This window comes from Scyliorhinus canicula, chromosome 5, assembly GCF_902713615.1.
Source record: "Scyliorhinus canicula chromosome 5, sScyCan1.1, whole genome shotgun sequence".
Lineage (NCBI taxonomy): Eukaryota > Metazoa > Chordata > Chondrichthyes > Carcharhiniformes > Scyliorhinidae > Scyliorhinus > Scyliorhinus canicula.
The window spans coordinates 185997018-186023108 of NC_052150.1; the positions used below are offsets into that span (position 1 = coordinate 185997018).

At 50.0% G+C, this 26091-nt stretch overlaps 1 protein-coding gene across 4 annotated transcripts in view; it reads left to right on the top strand.

Annotated features, from left to right (window-relative positions):
* The first annotated feature begins 193 nt into the window (after window positions 1-193).
* jcada (junctional cadherin 5 associated a) overlaps window positions 194-26091 on the top strand; it is a 415634-nt gene continuing 389736 nt past the window's right edge. For 3 of the 4 annotated variants that reach the window (XM_038798244.1, XM_038798240.1, XM_038798248.1), the window contains exon 1: window positions 573-1176. The gene's annotated coding sequence lies outside the window, so the exon portion shown is untranslated. Of the gene's footprint in view, window positions 378-572; window positions 1177-26091 lie in introns of those variants that run through there. The other variant, XM_038798243.1, reaches the window with a different exon arrangement.

The following is a 26091-nucleotide window of genomic DNA, read 5'->3' on the forward strand; positions in this document are numbered from 1 at the left end:
GGATAACTAACTTGCAGTTGGCTTCAGCAGTCCCCTGCTGAAGCAACCCACCCTGAGTATGGGGCCATGATCATTTCAATTTTTTTGAAATGTGCGCCCTTTATATCTGTTTAAAAAATCACACGAGCTCTGCGCTATTTTTTATTGCCAGGGCCTTTAAGTAGTCAGCACATCTTGCATACACCGCAGGGTGATAGTCGCGCCTGCTCTGGTTTGCCATATGCGGTTTGTCTGGAATACTAATCAGTTCAAACTGTTCTGGATGCACTTGGTTTAAGAGAAAAAAAAAAGGGCAAGCTGGCTATGTCCTCTCGTAAACGTGGAGAGGAGCAAAATCTCTTGATAGTAGATACTTTAGACAGACTGTAACTGAGATGGTGAGCCAGGAGGAGTATAAAAGCCTCAAATGAAGGCTGACTTCACTATACTTGGAAAATAATCAGAAATATCCTCATTCTGAATTGCTTCCTTTCCTCTGGGACTTGCGATGATTTTAAATGAGCGAATCTGGAGTTTTTTGTTGCGATTTCACTAATATTGGTTTAAAAATTGAAAAGAATAGGAGGGGGGGGGGGGGGCAAGTGCCGTGTACTCCATAATCTTGCATTGAGTACATATACCTACTCAGCATCAAAGCTGCACTTTACATTGGTCCCAAAGTCTGCTTGACAGGTTAGCTTGCAGGCTGCCACATCTGTTCGAGTATAGATGGACGCCCTTTCCTCTGTGCTTTGGATCTCGCCTTAAATTCCACACATGCCTTTGATTTACTTGGGAACACAGGAGTATGTTATCTTAGTGCTCTGGAATTTTCCACCATTACTTAGAATATTGGCTTGGACATAATTGGATGAAAGGTAGCAGACTCTCAAAGCTGAATTGTGAGCAAGGGACTGCTAACTTTGAGGTTTGTGTTGTTCTTCTAAGTGAGCGAGTGACTCAAAGGATTGCGTCCAGGAGACAATTTTAACTGGCCCTTCAGCTCCCCTGTGCTACTAACTTGGAATCTTCTGGTTTTAAGGCTGCGCCATTCAGTCATCCCAGCTCCGAGAATCCGTTCCATCAACAACTGGCTTGGGATTCGTATGATGCATGACAGATAACCGCCAGTAGACTTTATCCAGCTGCTGTCCCATCTGTGGAAAGACGGAATTATTCTTCTTCATTTCTCATGAGGTAAGACTTACTTGGGTTTTTATGGGTCATAACTATGTCCACTTGTGTTCATTGCTTTGTCAACAGAGATATGTTGCGGTTAATTTGTTTGTGTAGGTGGAGAAACTCCCAGATGTCTGCGATTTCTGACAGGCTGTCCAGCTGCGCTGACCCACTCAGCAGCCGGCACTGGTAAAACAGATTTAGTGCCACAATTCCGATTGAACTCGAAACAATCGTCACGACGCCCGGCTTGTCATGATGTGGTTGGAGAAGTAGTGGACGCATTATGATTTATTAGTGCAATGATAAAATAAATGGGTCTCTCCTTTTGTGTGCTATGATCATTAATGCTAATTGTGGTTCAGAGGTTCCACAGTAAAAATGAATTAACGTGATTGTGTGTCGTTTAGAATTTTATGCACACACGCAGTCTTTATTTATGCTTCCGCACTGAGATTAAGCGAGGAACAAGTGGAGACAAAACTTCAATGTCTATTTCTGTTGCTTTGTTTCTTTCCTTTTAAAGTTCAATTCATTTTTTTTAAAAATGGGTCTGTGCGCTCCTCCAGTGGCTGTCTGAGCACATGTACCATGAGGGGAGGTTCTCAGTAGTGACAGATCAGAAAAACACCAGATTTTGATCAGCTGAGGTAGTTGACCGCAACCAGGGCTGCAGTATGAGCTTCGGTGATAAGATAAGGACTAAAATTGGCCATGATTCCCAAATCGGCTCATTATCCACTATCCGCGAGGACTAATACAGTACATGCCTGTTGGTCACGTAAACTGTCACCTCCAAAGATACAACCATCAGTTTAAAAAGCTGAGGCTCAGTTATCTCCTGGCTATGGCTAATAGATTAATGATCCCCTAACCCATCATGACCCTCTCCGAAACAAGAAGAGTTATTAAGTGGCATATGTTGAATGCATCGTAAGACGCTCAATCGGCACACCTTTCTGAGCACCTTAATATGCTGCATCTCCCACTTCGTTAACCCTCAGATTATCCCAGTGTAAAAACCAAGAACTGCAGGGAATATAATGTCAGGTCCAGCTAGAGAGAGAAGAGAGAGGTTGGTTAATGTTTCAGGTGGATGGCCCCCTTTGACAGCTCTGATTAATAAGCCATAAATTGAGAGAGTAAATGCCAGCACATCGACTGGACTCACTGTCATCAGTCCCAGAAAATGTCCACAAGTGACACATTGAACAAATGATCACGGTAATCCAGAATGATATCATCTGGTTGAATAGACACCAGAGACCAATCAATTCCCATGCCTTAAAAATGCTGTGATCTGTTGGCAAGAGAGCTGTGAAATTCAAAGATGCACACGCAGGAGGCCATTACAGGTCGCTTGCTAACCTATCTTTGCTCTTTTCAAATGTTTCTTTATATCAATTTAGAGTACCCAAATATTTTTCCCAATTAAGTGGCAATTTTTTTGATTTGATTATTATTGTCACATGTATTAGTATACAGTGAAAAGTAATATTTCTTGCATGCTGTACAAACAATGCATACCGTACGTACGTAAGGAAGGAGAGACTGCAGAATATAATAGTTATAGCAAGGTGTAGAGAAAAGATCAACTTAATACGAGGTAGGTCCATTCAAAAGTCTGATGGCAGTAGGGAAGAAGCTGTTTCTTGAGTCGGTTGGTACGTGACCTCAAACTTTGGTATCTTTTTCCTAACGGGAGAAGGTGGAAGAGAGTATGTCCGGGGTGCGTGGGGTCCTTAATTATGCTGGCTGCCTTTCCAAGGCAGCGGGAATTGTAGACAGAGTCGATGGATGGGAGGCTGGTTTGCGTGATGGATTGGGCTACATTCATGACCTTTTATAATTTCCTGCGGTCTTGGGCAGAGCAGGATCCATACCAAGCTGTGATACAACCAGAAAGAATGCTTTCTATGGTGCATCTGTAGAAGTTGGTGAGAGTCGTAGGTGACATGCTAAATTTCCTTAGTCTTCTGAGAAAGTAGAGTCATTGGTGGGCTTTCTTAACTATAGTGTCGGCACGGGGGGACCAGGACAGGTTGTTGGTGATCTGGACACCTAAAACCTTGAAACTCTCGACCTTATTTAGTGTGGCCAATCCACCTAACCTGCACATCTTTTGGTTGTGGGGGTGAACCCATGCAGACATGGGAGAATGTGCAAACTCCACACAGACAGTGACCCGGAGTCGGGATTCGAACCCGGGTCCTCAGCGCCGTGAAGCAGCAGTGCTAACCATTGTGCCACCGTGCCTCCCCTTTTTACATGTGAACAAACTTGAATTTTCTGTTTTTTCGATCAGAGTTACAGGATGTGATTTAATGGAGATGAAGCAGAGTCCCAGGTCGAGCACATTTAGCTAGGTTGTTCCCGGCGCCTGCAGCACCAAGAATGACGCCGCTATCAAAGGAGTCTCTGCTCCATTTCTGGGCCTTGGAGAGGAAGGTCTCACTGCGGTAGCACTCAGTTTCATTTTTAAATGGCACCCTGATCTCTAGATCCCCCACTGCAGCCTCTGGACAACCCCCCCCCCCCCCCCAAACCCCCCAACTTACCTATCAGGGGGTCCGGGAGCCCCCATACCCTACCTCATAAGGGTGCCCCTGGACACAATCTCCAATCTAGGCAGAATGTCACCCGGCACCGTGGCTCTGCCAGCCTGGCACCCTGGCAGTGTCCCTGCCAGCATGGCAGTGCCATCTGGGCACTCTGGCAGCCCTGATGCCATCTGGGAACCCTGGCATTGCCAGCCTGGCACCCTGGCAGTGCCACCTGGGCACCATGGAATTGCCAGGGTGGCACCCATCGGGGCTGCCAGGGTACCACCCTGCCCAGAGCCCTGCCACCTAGGGGCCACCCATCAACTGGCAGACTCCTCGTCGAGTGTTGCCCAGTCGCTATTTATGGAGACCAGTGCTTTTTTTTTTTTTTTTTTTTTTTTTTTTTTTTAATAAATTTAGATTACCCAATTATTTTTTCCAATTAAGGGGCAATTTAGCGTGGCCAATCCACCTACTCTGCACATTTTTGGGTTGTGGGGGCGAAACCCACGCAGACACGGGGAGAATGTGCAAACTCCACACGGACAGTGACCCAGAGCCGGGATCGAACCTGGGACCTCAGCGCCGTGAGGCGGTTGTGCTAACCACTAGGCCACCGTGCTGCCCAGGGAGACCAGTGCTAACCAGCACTTGCTAGGCGTCTCCAAGGCGTGGGGGTTAGATACGGCACCTTAGGTAACTCCGGCGAGTGCATATTAAAGTTGCTTTAATATGCAAACTTTGGTCCCACCCATTGTGAGCTGCATCCAGATCGTGACGTCTCGCAAAGTCGCTTATTGTCACAAGTAGGTTTCAATGAGGTTACTGTGTGATGGAACCATCAATTCACGAGACACGTGCTTTAAGATATGAACAGTGGTTTTAATCTACTTACTACAGAGCCAGCCTGTTACCCGTTGAACTCTCGATGAACTGCAGGCTGGCTCTGGACATGGTTATTTATACAGCAGTCAAGGGGGAGGAGTTGTGGGCGGAGCCCTGTACAAACTCCTGAGCATTCACAGAGCTACTCCCCCTAGTAATCGGATAATGCTACTGCGCTTACAATGGTATTGGTAAATACAGTGTGAATTACTACGTTTCATTCACCACATTCACCCCCTGCAAAAACATCAAGTCCGGCGGGGGTGGTGGTCTACAAAGTAAGTCTGTCCGGTGGTCGAACTGTGATCTGCGGAGCACCGGGATTGCAGCCTCTTGCGGTGGCTGGATGGGTGTTGTGTGCTGGGGTACAATGGCGGACTCCAGGGAGGGTTGTGTCCGAGCTTCATACTCTTCTGGTTCGACCGGGGGCGCTGGGGGCTGGCTGGCGCGGGTGCACGGAACTGGTGGAGCGAGCTCGTGGGCTCGGGAGCGCGAGGGGGCGGCAGCATGGAGTGTAGGGTGACGGGTCCTTCTGTGGGGGTAGAGGGGGCGCTGGATCCGGCGGGTTCCAGATCCCGGAGGGATACTGTGTCCTGGCGGCCGTCAGGGAACTCGACAAAGGCGTACTGGGGGTTGGAGTGGAGCAGGCGCACCTTCTCAACAAGGGGGTCGGTTTTGTGTGTCCTGATGTGTTTCCTCAGGAGTACCGGACCCGGTGTCCTCAGCCATGCCGGAAGTGAGACCCCCTTGGTAGTGCCCCTGGAAAAAATGAAGAGCCTCGTGTGAGGGGTCTGATTGGTCGCTGTGCATAAGAGGGACCTAATAGCGTGGAGCGCGTCTGGGAGGACTTCCTGCCACTGGGAGACTTGGAGCTTTCTAGACCGGAGGGTCAGTAGGACGGTCTTCCAGACCGTCGCGTTCTCCCTCTCCACCTGCCCGTTCCCCCTGGGGTTGTAGCTAGTAGTCCTGCTCAAGGCAATGCCCTTGTTGAGCAGGTACTGACGCAGCTCGTCGCTCATGAAGGACGAACCCCGGTCGCTGTGCACGTAGCTGGGGAAACCAAACAGGGTGAAGATGCTATGCAGGGCCCTAATGACTGTGTGGGAGGTCATGTCGGGGCACGGGATAGCAAATGGGAAACAGGAGAACTCATCTACGACATTTAGAAAGTAAACGTTCTTGTTAGTTGAGGCGAGTGGCCCTTTGAAATCAATCACGAGGCGTTCAAAGGGCCTAGAAGCCTTGACCAGGTGGGCCCTGTCTGGTCTATAGAAGTGCGGTTTGCACTCCGCACAGATCGGGCAGTCCCTGGTGACCGCTTTTACCTCCTCGTTGGAGAAAGGCAGGTTTCGGGCTCTGATGTGGTGGGTGAGCCGGGTGACCCCCGGGTGGCAGAGGTCGTTGTGGATGACTTTCAGTTTGTCAATCTGTGCGCTGGCGCATGTCCCGCGGGATAGGGCTTCCTGAGGCTCATTGAGCTTCCCGGGTCGATATTTAATATCATAGCTGTAGGTGGAGAGTTCGATCCTCCACCAAAGAATTTTATCATTTTTTATTTTGCCCCTTTGCGAATTATCAAACATAAAGGCGACTGATCTTTAGTTGGTGATGAGGGTGAACCTCCTACCTGCGAGGTAGTGCCTCCAGTAACGAATAGCCTCCACAATGGCTTGTGCTTCTTTCTCGACTGAGGAGTGTCGGAGTTCTGGAGCAGAGAGGGTACGGGAGAAAAATGCGACTGGTCTCCCTGCCTGATTTAGTGTGGCTGCTAGAGCTACCTCTGAGGCGTCGCTCTCAACCTGGAATGGAGTGGATTCATCCACCGCCCGCATGGCCACTTTGGCGATGTCCTCCTTGATGCAGTTGAAGGCCTGGCGTGCCTCAGCTGACGGGGAAATCGTGTGGCCTTAAAGAGTGGGCGGGCTTTGTCCGCATATTGAGGAACCCACTGAGCGTAGTAGGAGAAGAAGCCCAAGCACCATTTGACGGCCTTGGGGCAATGGGGGAGGAGGAGTTCTAAGACGGTCCGGGTCTGGGCCCAGGACTCCGTTTTCCACGACGTAGCCGAGGATGGCCAGTCTGTTTGTGCGGAAAACGCATTTCTCTTTGTTGTAGGTGATGTTTAATTTCTGTGCCGTCTGGAAAAAACGATGGAGGTTGGCGTTGTGGTCCTGCTAGTCATAGCTGCAGATGGTGACATTGTCCAAGTACGGAAATGTGGCCCGCAGCCCGTACTGGTCCACCATTCGGTCCATTGCTCGTTGGAACACCGAGACCCCATTAGTGACGCCGAAGGGGACCCGGAGGAAATGGAAGAGGCGGCCATCTGCCTTGAATGCCGTGTAGTGGCGGTCCTCCGGGCGGATTGGGAGCTGGTGGTATGCAGACTTCAGATCCACTGTGGAAAAGAGCCGATACTGGGCGATCTGATTAACCATGTCTGCAATCCTGGGGAGGGGATACGCGTTGAGGAGTGTAAATCTATTTATGGTCTGACTATAGTCGACAACTATGAGGAATTTTCCCCGGTCTTAACGACCACCACCTGAGCTCTCCAGGGACTATTGCTGGCCTCTATAATCCCCTCACTGAGTAGCCTTCGGACTTCTGCTCTGACAAATACCCTATCCTGTAGGCTATACCACCTGCTACGAGTGGCTATGGGTTTACAGTCCTTTGTGAGATTGGCGAAGAGAGGAGGGGGGAGATTCTCAGTGTAGCGAGGCTGCAGATAGTGAGTGGGGGCAAGGTCCCGCCGAAGCTTAAGGTTACACTGAAAATCTAGGCCTAATAAGAGTGGCGCGCAGAGGTCGGGCAAAACGTAGAGTTGAAATTTTGAGTAGCTAGCGCCTCTGATTGCGAGTGTCGCGGCGGTGCGCCCCTGGATCTGGACTGAATGGGAGCCTGAGATAGTTTGCCGCACGGGGAAAACGGGGACCGAACAGCGTCTTACCAGGTCTGGATGTATGAAGCTCTGTGCTCCCGGAGTCAAAAAGGCATGGCGTGTTGTACCGTCGAATTTCGCAGATGCTTCGGGCGTGATTGATCCAGGGTGACTGCGCCGAGTTGCGAGCCGCGTGACGAGCGCCCGGGGAGGTCCTACTTTTCCGATGAGTTGTCCAAGCGTGGAGATGCAGGTCGGGCCCGTGGATCGCACGTGGCGGGCGGCGGGAAAATGGCATCCAAGATGGCAGCCCCCATGAGTCGCACGTGGCCGGCTGCGTGGTGGAGGTTTGCCAAGATGGAGGCCCCCATGGATCGCCTGTGGCGGGAGGGGGCGGGGTCGGGGCATAGGCCGCAGCGTATCGGGCCCCGTGGGCCTGCGGGTGTGGGGTGCGATTACTTTGTGCCGCTGAGGAGTTCGAAGCTGGGGCCCTTTTTGCGAGGCACAGTCTCGCGTAGTGGCCTTTCTGCCCACAGCTGCTGCAGGTCGCGTTGTGGGCCGGGCAGTGCTGCCGCGGGTGCTGATTCTGGCCGCAGAAATGGCAGGCTGGAGCAGCCTGGCGGCTGGGCGGCCGCGTGGTACAGGCCTGGGGGAGTCGCTGGTCGGGGTCCCATGATTGGGCCGCGGGGAACGAGGTGAGGCTGCGGAAGGAGACCTCCATCGTGGTAGCAATTTCCGCAGTTCTTTCTAAGTCTTGGCCCCCCTTTTCCAGCAGTCGTTGGCACACATAATTAGACCTGAGGCCCGATACAAAAACATTGCGTACAGCAAATTCTCTATGTTCAGCCGCGGTAACTGCTTGATAGTTACAATCATTAGATAGATTATTGAGCTCTCTTAATAATTCGGTGAGTGATTCTGTAGGCCGCTGGCGGCGTGCCGTGAACACATGGCGTGCGTAAACTTCGTTAATGGGCCTTACATACATCTTATCGAGTATCGCTAGCGCTGCAGTATATGAACCGGCCGAGTTTAGTTGCGTAGAGATTCTGTGGCTCACCCTCGCGTGCAGTAGACTTAACTTCTGTTCCTCTGTTGTTTCGGCTGTGCTCGCTTCTGCCAGGTAGGCCTTAAAGCACAGCAGCCAGTGGGAGAAGATTTCTTTTGCCTCTGCATCCTGTGGGTCGAGTTCCAGGCTTGAGGCCTGATTCCATGATCGATCCTGACCGTTCTTAAGTAGATTAAATTGATGGAACCATCAATTCACGAGACACGTGCTTTAAGATATGAACAGTGGTTTTAATCTACTTACTACAGAGCCAGCCTGTTACCCGTTGAACTCTCGATGAATTGCAGGCTGGCTCTGGACACGGTTATTTATACAGCAGTCAAGGGGGAGGTGTCGTGGGCAGAACCAAGGGTGGAGCCCTGTACAAACTCCTGAGCATTCCCAGAGCTACTCCCCCTAGTGGTCGGATAATGCTACTGCGCTTACAATGGTATTGGTAAATACAGTGTGAATTACTACGTTACATTCACCACACTGTGAAAAGCCCCCAGTCGCCACATTCCGGCGCCTGTTCAGGGAGGCCGGTATGGGAATTGAACCTGCACTGCTGGCCTTGTTCTGCATTACAAGCCAGCTATTTAGCCCATTATGCTAAACTAGCCCCAGATAAGAGTCTAATATGAACAAGGGATGCAAAGAAGAAGAAATTAAAAGCTTGAAATGTTTTCAGGAATCTGATTTTGTTTTGAGGGCAGAATTTTTTCAGTTCCTCGCTATTGGGTTCAGTGGGTAAGGCCTGCCCACCTAAACCCCGTCCCTGCACTAACCCCAATTGAGGCCCTTAAGTGGCCAATTATTAAGGCTTGCGGGAGGAGTTCAAGTGCAGGGGGAATCACAGCTGAAAAAGGCGAGCATCTCCCTCGAGAGCGTCTTTTCCACAATGTGCACTCCCACCCATATCCCCAAGGCCTGCCCCCTGTAGATGGTTCCTACTGCCCTCCTCCCACTTTTCCTTCAAGAAGCCACATCCCTTCCCACCAACCCCTTGTACTTCATCTCACCTGACTGCCATAATACTTCCTGCATTCACCTGGTCCTGAACTCTGACTTTGGGAAGCGCTTATAGTCCCAGTCCTGACCTCTGCTGTCCTGGCATTGCTGGGACTACAGAGCTATTAGCCAATCTGATTAGCTGGCAGCTCTCTGAACTAAGCCATCTGCCTGCTTGAAGGTCCCACCTCCAACCAACAACCACTGCTCAGAGTGCTAAATGGTTGCAGGACTTCTGCAATCAATATGGTATGTTCTCCGCTGGCTCTTCAGGTAGAATGGCAGAAGGTCCTTCAATCCAACAATCTCTAGTCTTGAATGAGTCAGAGCTCTAAAAGTTTGAAGTTTATTCTTTTTCATTCCCACGTGACTCCTGAGGAACAGAGAACATACAGTGCAGAAGGAGGCCATTCGGCCCATCTAGTCTGCACCGACCCACTTAAGCCCTCACTTCCACCGTATCCCCGTAACCCAATAACCCCTCCTAACCTTTTGTTTTGGTCATTGAAGATCAATTTATCATGGCCAATCCACCTAATCTGCACATCTTTGGACTGTGGGAGGAAACCGGAGCACCCGGAGGAAACCCACGCAGACACGGAGAACTTTCAGACTCCGCACAGACAGTGACCCAGCGGGGAATTGAACTTGGGACCCTGGTGCTGTGAAGCCACAGTGCTAACCACTTGTGCTACGGTGTTGCCCACATTGGAAATTGGATGAGTGGCTCTAAAGTGGCATAGAGTCAATGAGGAAACCGGGCAAGTGGATGGGTAACATGAGCTGGCATTCAGTTGGAATAAGCATCTGAGGGGGCCGGGCGGAATGAGTTGGTTAGGCGGGGGGGGGGGGGGGGGACATGATTTGACATTGAGATAGCATGAAGGACGTAAGGGTCCGTGAGGAGATGGGGGAGATGTGAAGGGTGATGACTAGAGGATTTAACAGCATGTAAAACAACTGGGACAGAACTGACGTAGGCCTTCTAACGAGCCTGCCTCAGTTATTGCCTGCCTCCGTGACAGCCTACACACTATTTCCAGGTTTGGCCAGCTTGACTATCCTGGCCCCCAGAGCAAAAATCGCACATTTCGAGAGAATTTTTACTGAAGCAGATTCAGTGAGTTGGGAAATTCTGCAACTCGAGGTACCCACCTTGATAGTGAAGACCTGGCCCACATTCGCTGTCTAACTTATTTAATTCCTATTCAGTCTATTCTATTCGGTCACTCCTCAGGCCTTCACTCTTCGAGAAAAAATCCCTGGCCTGTTCAGCCTCCCCTGATAAGCATATCCTGTCAGTTATGGCATTGACCTTGTGAATTTTCTCCTCCTGTGCCTCTATCCTTTTCAGAATATTGAGACCACAACTGTGCATGGTGGTCTAATTGTGGTCTAACCAAGGCTCAATGCAAATCTTGCGTAACATTTTGTTTTTTAATTCTATCCCAATCGTAATGAACGTCAGTGTTTGTTTTTCCCTGTGGGTTTGGCATTTGTGTATCTGTAACCCTCGATTCCTTTGCGCTCTGTCCCATTTAGACTCTTATTGACCAAGCAGTGTATGATTTCCTTATTCGTCTGATCAAAATGGCCTCATACTCATTGGAAATGATTTGCCAATAACCCACCTAATAAAGTGGACGTGTTTGCCGTAGATATTGTTGAGCCACTTGAGTATTATTGGAGCTGCAGCCTCCTCATGCAACTGGAGATTATTGCATTGACTTTTGCATTTTCGTGTTGAGGAGGCATAGGGGTATAACGGAGTGAGCAGTCACCAGAATGGGGGTCTTGACCGTCTCTATTAGTCACAGCATTTTTGCAGCTGGCTCAGTTCAGTTTCATGTCAATGTTGACTGATTGAGGACTTTTTAATGATTCTTTCATTTGGTATGGGCATCGCTGGCAAGACCAGCATTGGTTTCCCATCCCGAATAGCCTTTGAGCCATGTGGTTTGCTCGTCCATTTCAGAGGGCAATTAAGAGTCAACCACATTGAAGTCACATGTAGGCCAGACCAGATAAGGACGGCAGGTATCCTTCCTGAAAAGGCAGGAGTAAGCCAGATGGTTTTTAAACAACAATCGACGATGGTTGTCGTGGTCACCATCACTGAAGGTGGTTTTATATTCCAGGTTGTTTAAGAGAATTTTAATTCCACTAGCTGCCATGGTGGGATTTGAACCTATGTCCACTGAGCCACTGATTTACCATTATGTCACCATTTTCCCCTTGGTGATGGTAATGCCATTGAATGTCATGGGGAGGTGATTATACTCATTCTTGTTGTGATTTCATTGCCTAACACTTGTTGACGGAAATGTTACTTGCCGATTAAAGCACTATGGTTACACCAATGGACTGCAGCTGTTCAAGGGCAATTAGGGACGGGCAACATATGCTGGCCTGGAGTGACACCCACATTGCATGAAAGAATTTTAAAAACTGATCAGCCCACTTTGGATGTTGTCCAGATCTTGACTGCATGAGAGCATGAGTCTATTTATAGAATAGTAGAATCATAGAATCATTGAATCATTGAAATGTAACTTCACAGATGGAGTCCATTTGGCTGGCCGTGTCCATGCTAGCTTTCTTTAAGATCCCCACATCCCTTCCTTTTCCTGTAGCCCTGCAGTTTTTTCTCTTCAGATAATTAACCCGTTCCCTTTTGAAAGCGCCAGCTATTGGAATTAAATTTAATATTAAATCGAGAAACTGGAGGTAAGGATAAATACTCATCATCCAAGAAAGGGCCAAGTTTTAGACAGAAATATATAATGTCACCCTGGAACTACTCTGGGACAAGAAGCTTAACCAATAATGCAAGGTCAGCTGACTCTGCATATTACTGGATAAGGTTAACTACTAGCCCCAGAAGAATGACAGGATTGCATGAAAAAGCCAATTTAAAAAACATTTCAGTGCCCACAACTTAATAGTTCTAAAGCTGAAATTAACTTCGAAACTCACTGTGTAGGTTTTGATTGACGTACAAAAATAAACAACTGTGCTTCTGTTGAAATGAGGGTAGATTTATTATGCTCTTTAACTACGTCGATGGAAATCAGTGGATAATAAGATGTCACTTGTATGGAAATCATTTTTACTGGTCACGAGGAAAGTACCGATGACAAAGGCCATTCAGCTTGATTTAGCTATGTTTTGTTATGCTCTTGATGTAGCATAAACTGCTTCCTTGATGTGCACTCTGACAAAGGAAGGTTCAGACTTGGAGATAGCTTTAACACGTTTATTAAACTGTTAACGATTCTCCTACTTAGATTCGACTCTCCTGTTAATCCTGCTGTAGCTACTCCGACTGTCTAACCAGTCTGCTACAATCCACGTGGTGGGTGTGATGTGTTTCAAATCAACCCAGTGTATTCACTAAGTGTCTCCACTGGAAAGAGGAAGATCATGTGTGCTGTGTCCTTTTATATGGTTTGGTGTAATGCCCCCCTGTGGTAGTGTCACCTCTGTGTGTGTCTTGAATGCCCATTGGTCGTCTCCTATCTTACTGGCCTATTGGTTGAATGTCTGTGTGTCATGTCTCTGGTGCTCCCTCTAGTGTCTATCTAGTCTACGTGTATTTACATTAACTCCTTATGTATTTACAGTGATGCATATCACCACAGGCTAAACCACCCAGAAAGACCCAACAATCTCTGATAGGATAGACAGATATTAAATCCTGCACAATACCCTCAGTGTGTGTTGAGAAACTAGAATAATCCCAAAATGCAGACCTTGGGCGGGATTCGTCGAACCTCTGCACCGACGTTGCGATCGACGCGGGGGCAGAGAATGGGTGTCAACCTTAAAATCCGGTCTGACGCTGCTCCCGTAATTCTCCAGTGCCCGGAGAATCGCTGCGAATCACGTGCGCGCGCGCCATCTATGCGGCACGGGTAGGGGGCCATTAACAGAGGCCCCTACGGCAATTCTCCAATGAAAACTGGCTGAGTTCCCGATGGCGGGTTCTAGCCTGTCGGGAACGGCCAGTGGCGGCTGCGGAGTCAGTCCGGGCCGCCCTGGTGGGGGAGGGGGATCCTTCACCGGGGGGGGGGGGGGAGGCCTCACAGATGGCCAGGCTAGTGATCGGGGGCCACCCCGCGCAATCTCGGGGGGGGCCTATATTTGTTTGGCCGGTCCTCGGTGTGAGTACGCCATGTCGCACTCGGCCTCCGTCGTGTACATGCGCGGACTCCCGACCGGAAGTGTAGGGCCCCGTATCGGCAGTCAGAGCTGCGAGGTGTACTCCAGCGCCCTGCTGGCCCCTTTTCAGGTCGGAGAATCACGCTCAGGTTTTGACACTGGAAAGGGATAGAGCCCCATTATTGGAGAATCCCGCCCTTTGTTACTGAAAAGGCACTTGACAATTTTTTTCCTGCTTCCACCTGCTCTGAGAATTAAAAAGTGATCCACCATCTTATGTGTAGGGTTTCCCAATTGATGTCTAAATTAATTTGTTCCATGAAACCCTACATAGTCAGTCCAAATCAATTATGGAGTGAATGGGGACAGAGTGTAATAATGAGCATAGTGCAGCTTAACTCGGTCAGAGACATCAATGGTTCAGGTGGGTATCTCTTGGCCTCCCTGTCGCGAGAGACAATGGGTGCACGCTGATGGATCGCTGATCGGTTTGGTAGCATCTAGCTCACTCTTTCTACCGTGATGTTTTAGTTGCTGTGAGGTGACAAGGGAGGGACCTCACCAGAGTGCGTGCCTGGGCAGAATATATGGGGATTTTGGGCTGCCCAAGTGTCAGAACCTCCCTCTTGGCCTTGCTGATGGGGTCTGAAGGAGTGCAGAGCACAATATGTGGCACCAGTGTGGCTGCAGGAGCTGCCAAACATGCCAAAAAGTTTACATGACCACCTTAAAGAGCTCCACTCCGGACTTTCCGTCAGTGTTTACCCCCTCAGCCTTGGACCCTCCCGAGATGTTCGCAAGGCAGTGGGGTTCATATCCCTGAACACGGGCCCTGATCAGGTGCTGTCAGCTAGTCCAAGCTGAGCCCGGGTATCACAAAGGCATGGTTGGCACTCCCTGAACTAGCTCCGCTTCACAGGCGCGACCCACCTCAGGTGGATACAGAGGTTTATTACTAATACTACTTTATTTGACTACATTTGCAATCAAGTGATCAATATCATCACAAGGTTAAGGTTAGTAAAGTTACAATAAAGATAACTTGACTCGTATTATTAATCAACAGAGGACCACAATTTCCTCGTAGTTGTTCTCAGATGTGCAGCAGAAGGTAAGGACAAGCTGGGGTTCCAACTGTTTCCACTAGTTGGTATGTCAGTGACTAGGGGGTCACAATTTTGAGATGGCCAACAAGAGAGCTAGGAGTGAGACGAGGAGAAACGTCTTCACTCAGACAGTTGTCACGGTTTGGAATGCGCTGCCTGGGAGAATGGTGGAGGTGGGTTCCATAGGAGGTTTCAAAAGAGAGCCAGATATATATTTGAAAGTGATTATTTTAAAGGGCTACGGAGATAGGGGACTGGATTCTCCCCACCCCAACGGCGAAATCACGTCTTGCACCGGGGCGGAGAATCCAGTTCCACGCATGGAATCGGGACCTGTGCCGGTTCCTCAATTCTCCAGCCCCCGAATAGCGGCGTACTCGGGGAGCACCCCCTACCTGTGGGTATTGCCAGAGGCCCACACTCGACCGGCTGAAGTCCTGACGGTGTGGACCACTCATGGTCCTGCCGTTCGGGATACTCACGTGGCAGCTGCGGACTAAGTCCGTGGCTGCCATGGTTGGGGGCGGGCCGATCGGAAGGCGGGGTGGGGGGGGGGGGGGCGGCTCAGATGGGACCGGGCTATTTTTGAGCGGGCGGTCTGGGTCGGGCGCCCGACCCATCAGGGGCACTATTTGTGCGGTCTATCCCCACGGTCTGAGTCCGCCATGGAGCATGGCCCGACCGCTGGAGTCCGCCTCCGTGATCATGCGTGGCCTCTGACCTGGAAGTGTGGGGGGCCATATCTGCAGCTGCAAGCCTCATGACGGCTCCCTGCTAGCCCCTTGCAGGGCTGTGAATCTGCAGCCTTTTCTCTGGCATAAAAGGCCACAGTTTTCACAATGGCGTGGGGACATAGTCCCTGAAAGGGAGAATCCAGCCCAGGGTTGGGGAATGGTGCCAGCTAGATTGCTCTTTTGGGAGCCGAATGGCCTCCTTCACTGTTGCAAATAACAAACAAAAAAACAAAGATGCCTGGAAACGTTGCAGATTTTTTTTCTTTCGTGGGACATGGGCTTTACTGGTTAGGCCCGCGTTCATTGCCCAACCCTAATTGCCCTTGAGAAGATGGTGGCGAGTTGCCTTCTAGAACCGCTGCTGTCCCTGTGGTGTAGGTATACCCACGGTGCTGTTAGGGAGGGTGTTTCAGGATTCCAGGCTTTGGGTCACTGTCTATGTAGAGTTTACACATTCTCCCCATGTCTACGTGGGTTTCCTCCGGGTGCTCCGGTTTCCTCCTGTAGTCCAAAGATGTGCAGATTAGGTGGATTGATCACGTTAAATTGCCCCTTCGTGTCCGGGGTTAAGGGGATAGAGTGGGGAAGAGGGCCCAGGTAGGCTGCTCTTTTAGAGGGTTGGTGCAGACTCGAATGTCTGAATTGCCTCCTTCTGCATTGTCGGGATTCTATGATTTTGATCCAGCGACATTGAAGGAGCGGCAATATATTTTCTAGTCAGGATATTGAGTGGTTTGGAGGGGAGCTTTCAGGCAGTGGTATTCCCATGTGCCTGCTGTTCTTGTTGTCAATAGATGAAAGTAATCGTGGGTTTGGAAGCTGCTGCCTAAGGAGTCTTGGTGAGGTCCTGCAGTGCGTCTTGTAGCTGGTACACACGGCTGCCACTGTTCATCAGTGGTGGAGATATTGAATGTTTGTGAATGGGGTGCTTTGTCCTGGACGGTGTCAAACTTCTTAAGTGCTGTTGGAGCTGCACTCACTCAGGAAGGGAAGAGTATTCCATCACATTCCTAACTTGTGACTTTTAGATTGTGGACAGGCTTTGGGGAGTCGGGAGGTGAGTTACTCGCCACAGGATTCCTAACCTCTGACCTACTCTTATAGCCACAGTATTTATATGGTTAGTCCAGTTCAGTTTCTGATCAATGGTAACCCCCCCAGGATGTTGATAGTGGGGGATTCAGCGATGGTAATGTCAATGAACGTCAAGGGCCGATGTTTAGATTCTCTTTTATTGGAAATGAACATTGCCTGGCACTTGTGTGGCACAAATGTAACTTGCCATTAATCAGCCCAAGCCTGGATATTATCTAGTTCTTGCTGCATTTGGACATGACTGCTTCAGAATCTGAGGAGTTGCCAATGGTGCTGAACATTGTGCATCAACCACAAACATTCCCACTTCTGTCCTTCTATTAGAAGAAAGGTCAATGATGTAGCAGCTGAAAATGGTTGGGCCTCGGACACTACCCTGAGGAACTCCAGCAGTGATGACCCAGAAGTGACATGACTGACTCCTAACAACCATCTGCTAGGTTTTACCCCGCCTTCTTTCATTAACTCCAGTTTTTCTAGGGCTCTTTAATGCCTTACCCGATCAAATGCTGCCTTGATGTCAAGAACAGTCACTCTCACCTCACCTCCGGAGTTCAGCTCCATGTTTGAATCAAGGCTGTAATGAGGTCAGAAGCTGAGTTACCCTGGCGGAGCCTAAACTGAGTGTTCGTGAGCAGGTTATTGTTAAACAAGTGGCACTTGATAGTACTGTTGATGACCCTTTCCATTCACTTTACTGCGAATTGAGAGTAGACTGATATGGGGCAGTAATTGGCCCGATTAGATTCATCCTGACTTTTGTACACAGGACATACCTTGGCAATAATCCACGTTGCTGGGTAGATGGGTAGCTGTGCTGGAACAGCTTGGCTCGGGTGCGGAAAGTTCTGGAGCACAAGTCTTCTGTACTATTGCCAGAATATTGTCAGGGCCCATAGCCTTTGAAATATCCACTATCTTCAGCCATTTCTTGGCCGATAGCGAGGAAAGCCATCATGAGGCTTGAGGACCTTTAGATCTTCAGTCTAATGCTCTCCCAACTGAGCCATTTCTTGATATTCAGTCTAATGCTCTCCCAACTGACCAATTTCTTGATATCACTTCTGGCTGAAGATTATTATGAATGCTTCAGCCTTATCTTTTGCACAGATGTGCTGGGCTCCTCCATCATTGAAGATGGGGACATTTGTGGAGCTTCCTTCAATGAGTTTGTTTAATCGTCCACCACCATTCACGGCTGGATGTGGCAGGACTGCAGAGCTTGAATCTGATCCGTTGGTTGTGGAGTTATTTGGCTCTGTTTGTTCCATGCTGGTTACGCTGTTTGACAGGCCCCCGAAGCAGCCCCATGAACCCCACATGCCCCAACATACTATGGGAGGGTTCCCGGCCCCCACGCAACACCCAAGCAGGGCATCCCCTGGCCTGATTACACCCGTGCACAATATGCCAGCTTGGCATCTTGGCAGTGCCAACCTGGCACCCTCGAAGTGCCTGTGACACCTGGCAGTACCTCCTGGGTACTTTCAGTGCCAGGCTAACATTGCCAGGGTGCCAAAGTGGCGCCAGCAGTGCAAGAGTGCCACCCTGCCCAAAAGGCATGCACCTGGGGGCCTCTGATCCCTTGTGAGACCCCTATGAGTGCCGTTTCACCTGGTCCCCGTTTCTGGAGGCCAGTACTGAACGGCGCTCGCCTGAGGTCTCCGAGGCAAAGGACATTGATCCAGCGCCTTGGGTAACTCAGGAAATTAAAATGAGACTGGATGTCTTGCTTCAATATGCAGATCTGCTAAAAATTCATCCTGCCCATTATAGGTGGGATTTACATTGTAATGCTTCGTGTGATCACGTTAGATCTCGCCAGGCGCTGCGAGCTGGTAGATCTCCTCTAATCATACATGTGGCATCCCATTCACCCCTTGCTTGCCCCTTGTCAGGCTCCAGCTTTCCACCCCTCAACCTCCCCTTTGCTTTCCATCGTTCCTTCTCCCCTCCACTTCTTAGAAAACCTTTCTCTCCATTTCCCTTCTGTTTGTTGCCCCTTCTCCCAGTCCCGTGCAAAGCTTTTTACAGTAACTTCATTGCAATGCATCCTACTTGTGACAATAAAGATTAATTATTATTTTGTTCCCCCCCCCCCCCACCCCCACCGACCGCCCGGTCGAAATGCTGGTTGCTGACTAGTCAGCCCTAGTTGCATTGTACAGTTGTGTCCTTTAGGAGTAGTGCTCTTCTGGAGCGGACCAAACCTACACCCCTGCTGTGTCTGAACCCTGCCTGAGTACAGCGATGTGACGACAGAGGAAGCCACCAGGATGATACCAGCGCTACACCTCCAGCAGTGTGGCGTTCCACTGACATCGAAAGGAGACAGAACAGCTCACCTTGAAATCGCAAGCGAAGCGAGGTCTAACCTGCGCACACCTTTTTCAAACAGGATTCAGACCGCTGTGATTCCGCGCCCGTGTGACGCAAGACTGGAACTTGAATTGTGATTCTCGCAAGATGCTAATTTAATGAGCATTCATGAGATGGTGATGAATGCAAATGCCATTCACACCACCACTCAGCGGGATACCTGACCCACCATTAATGCACCATCGGGAAAATTGCAAACTAATTTTACTCTGGTGGATTTCTGATTTTTTTGGCTCATGCTAGATTCTCTGCTCCCACCCTCCACAAATCCCGCCGCAGGCAGGATGGGAAAATTCTGCCCTCCGTGTACAAAATCCATTGGCACCTTCAGCACCTGTTTTGTGCAAACTCCACTAGGACAGTGACCCAGGGCTGGGATTGAACCTGGGTCCTTGGCACTGAGGCAACACTGCTAACCACTGCCCACCGCGCCGCCACGACCCTCCTATCTTTGGTTATCTTTCTTCAAAGTTTGAACAATTTGACGGGCACAGAACCTCTCTATTGACCATTCCACACATTTCCCAGTGCTCTGAAACTGATGTTATTATGTCAATTTCACAATTTTGCTAAACCTTTTGAAACTTCCAAATTCATCATCCTAAAAATGTTTGTGAGAGCTCTTCTGAAAGCTTCCTTAATCTTTGTCCCCCCCCCCCCCCCCCCCCCCCCCCCCCTTCTACCATTCCTTTAATAGAATGGACTGTTGTTTTGAATTCCATGAATTATTATAACGGGAATACCACTTCAGGTCATTTCACTAATCAAGAAACAATTTACTTAAACTATATTTGAAGACATGACTTGGAAAAGTGCAACTGTGCCTGTGGGAGTTCGAATCAGAATAGCACATTATGCCGATAACAAGGTTGAGAAGGATCAGCACACATTGCTTTCCAACAATCAGCTAGTTATTACAGGTCCCAGATTGCTTGACCTAAAGAAGTGAAGCACTTCTTTGTTTCCAGAATAATGAATTGCTATTTGGTCAGAATGCTACAATTTTACAATTGTTGTCATCACATCTGATTATTTTCACTGAGTGTCACAGGTATCTTTATGAGTAGTGGCGTTCATTACTATCTACTGGATTCTCATTGGTGAGCCAGGTGGGTTTTTATGACAATGGCTTCATGGTCATCATTGGACTTTAAATTCCAGATTCACCATTTGTCACAATGGGATTTGAACAGCGATCCCCATTACCCTGAGTCTCTGGATGACTGGTCTTGTGATAATACTGCTACATCACTGCTTCCACCCTTTGTAGTAGGGTTGGCAACTGTGAGGGAATGTATTCCTCTGTGGGTGTTATCACATGACTTGTTCCCATGCTCCAGCCATTAGTCAGCCTACACATCACAGTCTTCCTACGACAACTCATTACTCAATTGGATGATGCTCGGCTGTACAGTAAACAGCCCTTTCTTTTCCATTTTCATAGAATAATACAGTAGAACCATAGAATTCCTACAGTGCAGAAGGAGGTTATTTGGCCCATCAAGTCTGCACTGACCCTCTGAAAGAGCACCCTACCTCGGCCCACTCCCCTGGCCTATCCCCGTAACTCCATCTAACCTGCACATTTTTGGACACTTAAGGGGCAATTTAGCATGGCCAATCCACTTAACCTGTACATCTTTCGACTGTGGGAGGAAACCAGAACACCCAAAGGAAACCCACACAGACAGGGGGCAAATGTGCAAACTCCACGCAGTCACCCAAGCTGGAATTGAACCTGGGTCCCTGGTGCTGAGAGGCAGCAGTGCTAACCGCTGTGCCACCGTGCTGCACCCTGCACAACCTTACACTGCAACGGTGGGATGTTTTGCCTAAGGGAGAAATTGAGAAGCTAGACATCTCCTCGGACAAGGGGAATGTTGAAGGGGATGGCTCTGAAGATGGGGAGGGTTTAGGCGAGCCACAAGAAGATGCCATACACGGGTATAATGTGACCGACATGTCGTGGTAACCTGATAGCTATAAGACACCAGGTGGAGTAAGGGGTGTTGACAAATTCTCACAAACTAACGTTCTTCAGCCTTCGATGCTTCAACACTTTCATTCTCGGTTTAGAAATTTCACAAAAGGTCAAATATTTAACACTGACTATGGGGACATCAGTAGTCACCCTGGCTGCCTGTGACATGGCCACCCTGTCCTGTGCCTCAGCCACCGCCTGCACAGTGTGCCCCAGGCCTTGGACATCCTGGCCCATGGCCGATACCTTCGCACCCAAGGCCTCCACCACGGTTACCACCAATCAGTATTGGCCTGGGTTGCACGCATTGTCGGCATCGCCTCCTGCTCCTGCAGGTGGTTGGACACCTCCAACTGCACTGCAGGTGCTGCATGGTTGCTGACACCCCGCCATGTTATCCCCGGCCTGTGCCTGCATCCTTTGCATTGATAGAAAGCAATAAACCTGTATGGACGGCAGCTAGTCCCTGGAGTCAGGGAACCTCTCGGGGGTTCCTATCTCCACCTAATGTTCTGCTGCATGTGTGTGGTGCACACCAGAGAGTGCCGCAGGAGCCTCTTCACTAAAATGCCCAGCTGAGGTGAGTGTCTCTGGGATGCTGGAGGGTGTAGGTAACAGCAGTAATGAGAAATCGGTGCTGTCCCCAGACATGCTCTGGGGTGCTGCGGGATTGCGGCTGGGGACGTGGGACCCTGGATGGTCCCGCCCCATTGCTCAGTGGGTCACAGGGCTGTGGCTCGGGGCAGGGGACACCAACTCGCCTGCCTCAATGGGAGGTGACCCTGCAAGAAAAAAGACAAGGCGCATGGTTAGAACACAGGTTGATGTGCTGAGGGGGGCAGGGCTGACCCACGTGCCATAGGGACATCGCAAAGCATTGGGGGCTCACTGGTGCCATGCCAACCTCCACCTTGGCGACTGCCCACTCTCTCACCCCGCTGAATAGGTGAAACTCCTTCTGCTCCGTGATGGTGAGGGGGCCGCAGATACACTAGGCCCCCTCCAGTCTTTTCCCGCTCCCTGTGATTGTGGCCCACTTTCTCTTGGGGGGGACAGATAATGCACAGTGGGAGACACTCAGATGCAGACAGCGCAGGGGGTCCCCGGCTAGTGGCCTGTGTTTGCAGGCAGTGTTGTCATATGGAGCAGGGTGGGGTGCGAGGGGGCTTCTAGTGGGTGGGGTGCTGTTGCCTTCTGGCGGGGGATGCATGGTGTAGGGCAGGCGCATGTGGGACAGGGGTGGTGGTGAGGGATAAGGGTTTGAGTGGGACAGGGGTGGTGCCAGGGGCACAGTGGTGGTGGTGGTTCAGCACGTCTGGCCAGGATGGGTGGGGAGGGGGGGGTGCGTGTGGGACATGGGGTGGGGGTGAGGGATAAGGGTTTGAGTGGGACAGGGGTGGTGCCAGGGGCACGGTGGTGGTGGTGGTGTTGCACCCGGGCTGCCCTGAGCAGGTCGTGCATCATCTTCTGACCTTGCTGCTCAGTCCTGGCAGTGGGGCCCATGGTGCCCATGGCCTCTGCCACCTGCCAGTTGATGTTGGTGGGTGACAGCCTCCGTCCCACCCCAGGCAACAGGGCATCCCATCTCTCCTCTCCTCCAAGGCATCCGACAATATCTCCAGCTCTACATCGGCGAATCCCGGGGCCGCTCTCCGGGGTGACATATTTTTGGCTGGAATGAGAGTGTGTGGAGGTGGAGTGCTTATATACCACTCCAGCTTGGCAGGCTCTCCAATGCCAATCCCGACCACAGCAAATCCAACACTGGCATTTGTTGAAATTGTACTAGTTTCACGTGGTGCATGGAATGGGCCATTAGAATATCCTGACTTCCTCCAGCAGTCGCACCCTCATCATTATTGTAGAAGTCCCGCAATTCAGTCCCAGCGTAAGCACTTAGTCCCTGAAATGGAGAATGGCCCCTCCATGGACTTCAAAGTTTGATACTACTTTTTTCATGAGCTGACTTATCACGTTTAAACATCCACTAGGCATTAGTGAGACAGCAGCAGGCTAACCATTAAGCTTGATTAACCATTTCACCGAGACACAAAGCCTTTCTGCCTGAGATTTAAGGTTGGCAGGTGTATTGGCCAGGGATCTATCTCATGGTAATGTGCATTTACTGGCTATGCACTGTGCTGAGATTGTCAAAGGATTTATGCAACTGATGGGGGGGGGGATGGATGGATGTCTGGACCCCTAAATGATCGGGGGACATTGAATATAATGGGAATCCATGAAACATAGAGAAGGATTAATGCAACATATATTTACAAAAGTGAAAGTCAAAGAAAACCATGCCACCAGTGTGCATTCAAAACTTCATAATCTTTCTTACTCTACCACGAAGCCAAGCTGCAGCCCCGACATCCATAGCTGAGGTGGAGATAACCTTCTGACTGCTGAAACCTGTTGATTGAGATGACTTTGGCAGATGTCTGCTGGTGGCCTGAGGCCTTGAGGGCCCTGGCTTGCTCAGGTGCACCTTCCTTGGCCTGACCTGGAGTTGATGGGATCACTGGCAGAGGTGAAGGTAGAGTGACGGGGAACCCTTGGAGTGTGCTGGTTCCATACCCCGGGGTGCCTGGCAGCTACCCCTCCTTGCTTTGGCTGCCCAATGATCCCTCCCTAATGTCTTGAGGAGAAGGAGTAACTGGAGGAGGGTTGAGTTCCACTCTCACCTAAACGCTACTGGAACACATCCATGGCCTAGATCGATGGTGTGCACCTAGACCACAAATCCAGCAGGAACTGTTGGACCTTGGTCTCCAAGGGAGTTGCCATAATTCCAATGGAGACATCGAAGTGCTCGCATGCTGGAGTCACAACATCAGACAGAATGTGGACCAACGTCTCAATCCTTCATTCCAGTCTGTGGGCAGCTTCTGTCATCTCTTCTTGATGTTCACCTGCCTGTCTCAGCAACTCCAACATAACTCTTCTTTTAGGGCCCGGTCCAGAGTCTCATCATCAGACTCGGTTTCAGTAGGGATCTGGTCCCCAGCAGTCTTCCACTTGAATATCACTGTCTCTGGCTGTAGTGGACATCTGCTGTGAGGTGATCACCAGACTGTGAGCTCAAGCCTACTCTAGAACTAGTTCCCACCGTGGTGCATGTATCTGCCTGGGTGGACGGTGCACTGAATTCAGTGGCAGCTCTTCTACTGGGGATAGTTCTGCTTCCTTTTCAGGGGCTGGGGGCTGGGGCTGAGGCTTCTGGTCCAGGAGGACTACCCTGTTTTCTTTACTGGTACCGGGAATAAAGAGAAGAGAGAATAGGTGTTTGACTGAGCAGGATTATGCATTAAAGGTCATTCACAGTCTTTGCCTGGATGTTGCCGATGCTTTTCGGGATGCATCCTCACTAGTGTGTTGTGGGAAACCGATCTCCCCCTCCATAGAGGAAACATCTCTCTCTTTACCAGCCAGCTCTGGGGCCTATTCTTCAAAACCTGTTAAGGTCCAGATCTCTGGGTATACCCCTCCAGTCACGGCTCATTCTCTTTCGTTATGTGTAATCCTGTATGACAAAGACAGATGCTTTGACTAAGGGCACTCTGATGAAAGAGCAGTTCAGGAGCATGCATGCCTGTCGTGTCTATTGAGCCCTCCCCATTTGTGTAGAAACTGAAATGAAATGCTGAGCTTAAAGTGCCTTTTTTTTCCTTCATTCATTTACGGGATGGGGTGTCGCTGACTGGGCCAGCATCTATTGTCCACCCCTGAGGCCATCTCTGAAAGTCAACCACATTGCTGTGGATCTGGAGTCACATTTAGACCAGACCAGTAAGGGTGGCAGATTTCCTTCCCTGAAGGACATTAGTGAACCAGGTGGGTTTTTACGACAATCGACAATGGTTTCATGGTCATCATTAGACTTTTACTTCCAGAATTTAAATTAGATTCAAATTTCACCATCTGCCAGGGCGGGATGGTGGCACAAGTGGTTAGCACTGCTGCCTCTCAGCACCAGGGATCCGGGTTCAAATCCAGCCTCGGGTGACTAGTCTGTGTGCAGTCTGCACATTCTCCCCGTGCCTGTGTGGGTTCTCTCCGGGTGCTCCCGTTTCCTCCCACAGTCCAAAGATGTAGGGGTAAGGTGGACTCTGGGCATGATAATACCCTGGCACACCTACTGGCACTGCCAAGGTGCCAGTTTGCGTGTGCCAGAGATAGGGCCTGGGGATGCCTTGTCGTTAAGAAGTGGGTTGAGGGAGGGCGTGGTAAGTTGGTTGCAGTGTGGGGAATCTGGAGGCCACAGTGGGGTCACTGAGGGGGTCAAAATATCGGGGCAGCATATCGAAAAGGCACCCAACCTGCATTGGTGAGCTGACCTCGTCATTGCCGGAAATGAAGTAAGTGTGGCCTCAGCAGGGGCAGCACGGTGGCACAGTGGGTTAGCCCTGCTGCCTCATGGCGCCGAGGTCCCAGGTTCGATCCCGGCTCTGGGTCACTGTCGATGTGGAGTTTGCACATTCTCCCCGTGTCTGCGTGGGTTTCACCCCCACAACCCAAAAAGAGGTGTAGGTTAGGTGGATTGGCCACGCTAAATTGCCCCTTAATTGGAAAAAAGTAATTGGGTACTCTAAAATTAAAAAACAAAGTGTGGCGTCAGCGGTGTGTTTCTTGCCGAGGCCAAAAATGACAGCAAAGTTGCGTTAAGTAGCCCGATGTTTCTGGGTGTTGCAGGCTCCCAGAAACAGCCCACTAAACGCACCCAAAACAGGACTCCATTTTTTGTTTCGTTGAATCACGTCCCTAAGCCTCTGGAATGGAAAATTCCGCCCATAATCTCTAATGAGTAATAGCAAAGAATGTTTCCCATCTGCTGTTTCAGCACTTCACAAAACAATCTATGAAATAAGAGGGAAAGGAGTTCACATTCAACATGCCCTAGTATGAATCCAAATCAAACAATAATTAAATTCAAGGGCAGCACGGTAGCGCAGTGGTTAGCACTGCTGCCTCACGGCACAAAGGACCCGGGTTTGATCCCGGCCCCAGGTCACTGTCCTTGTGGAGTTTGCAGATTCTCCCCATGTCTGCGTGGGTCTCATCCCCCACAACCCAAAGATGTGCAGGGTAGGTGGATTGGCCACTCTA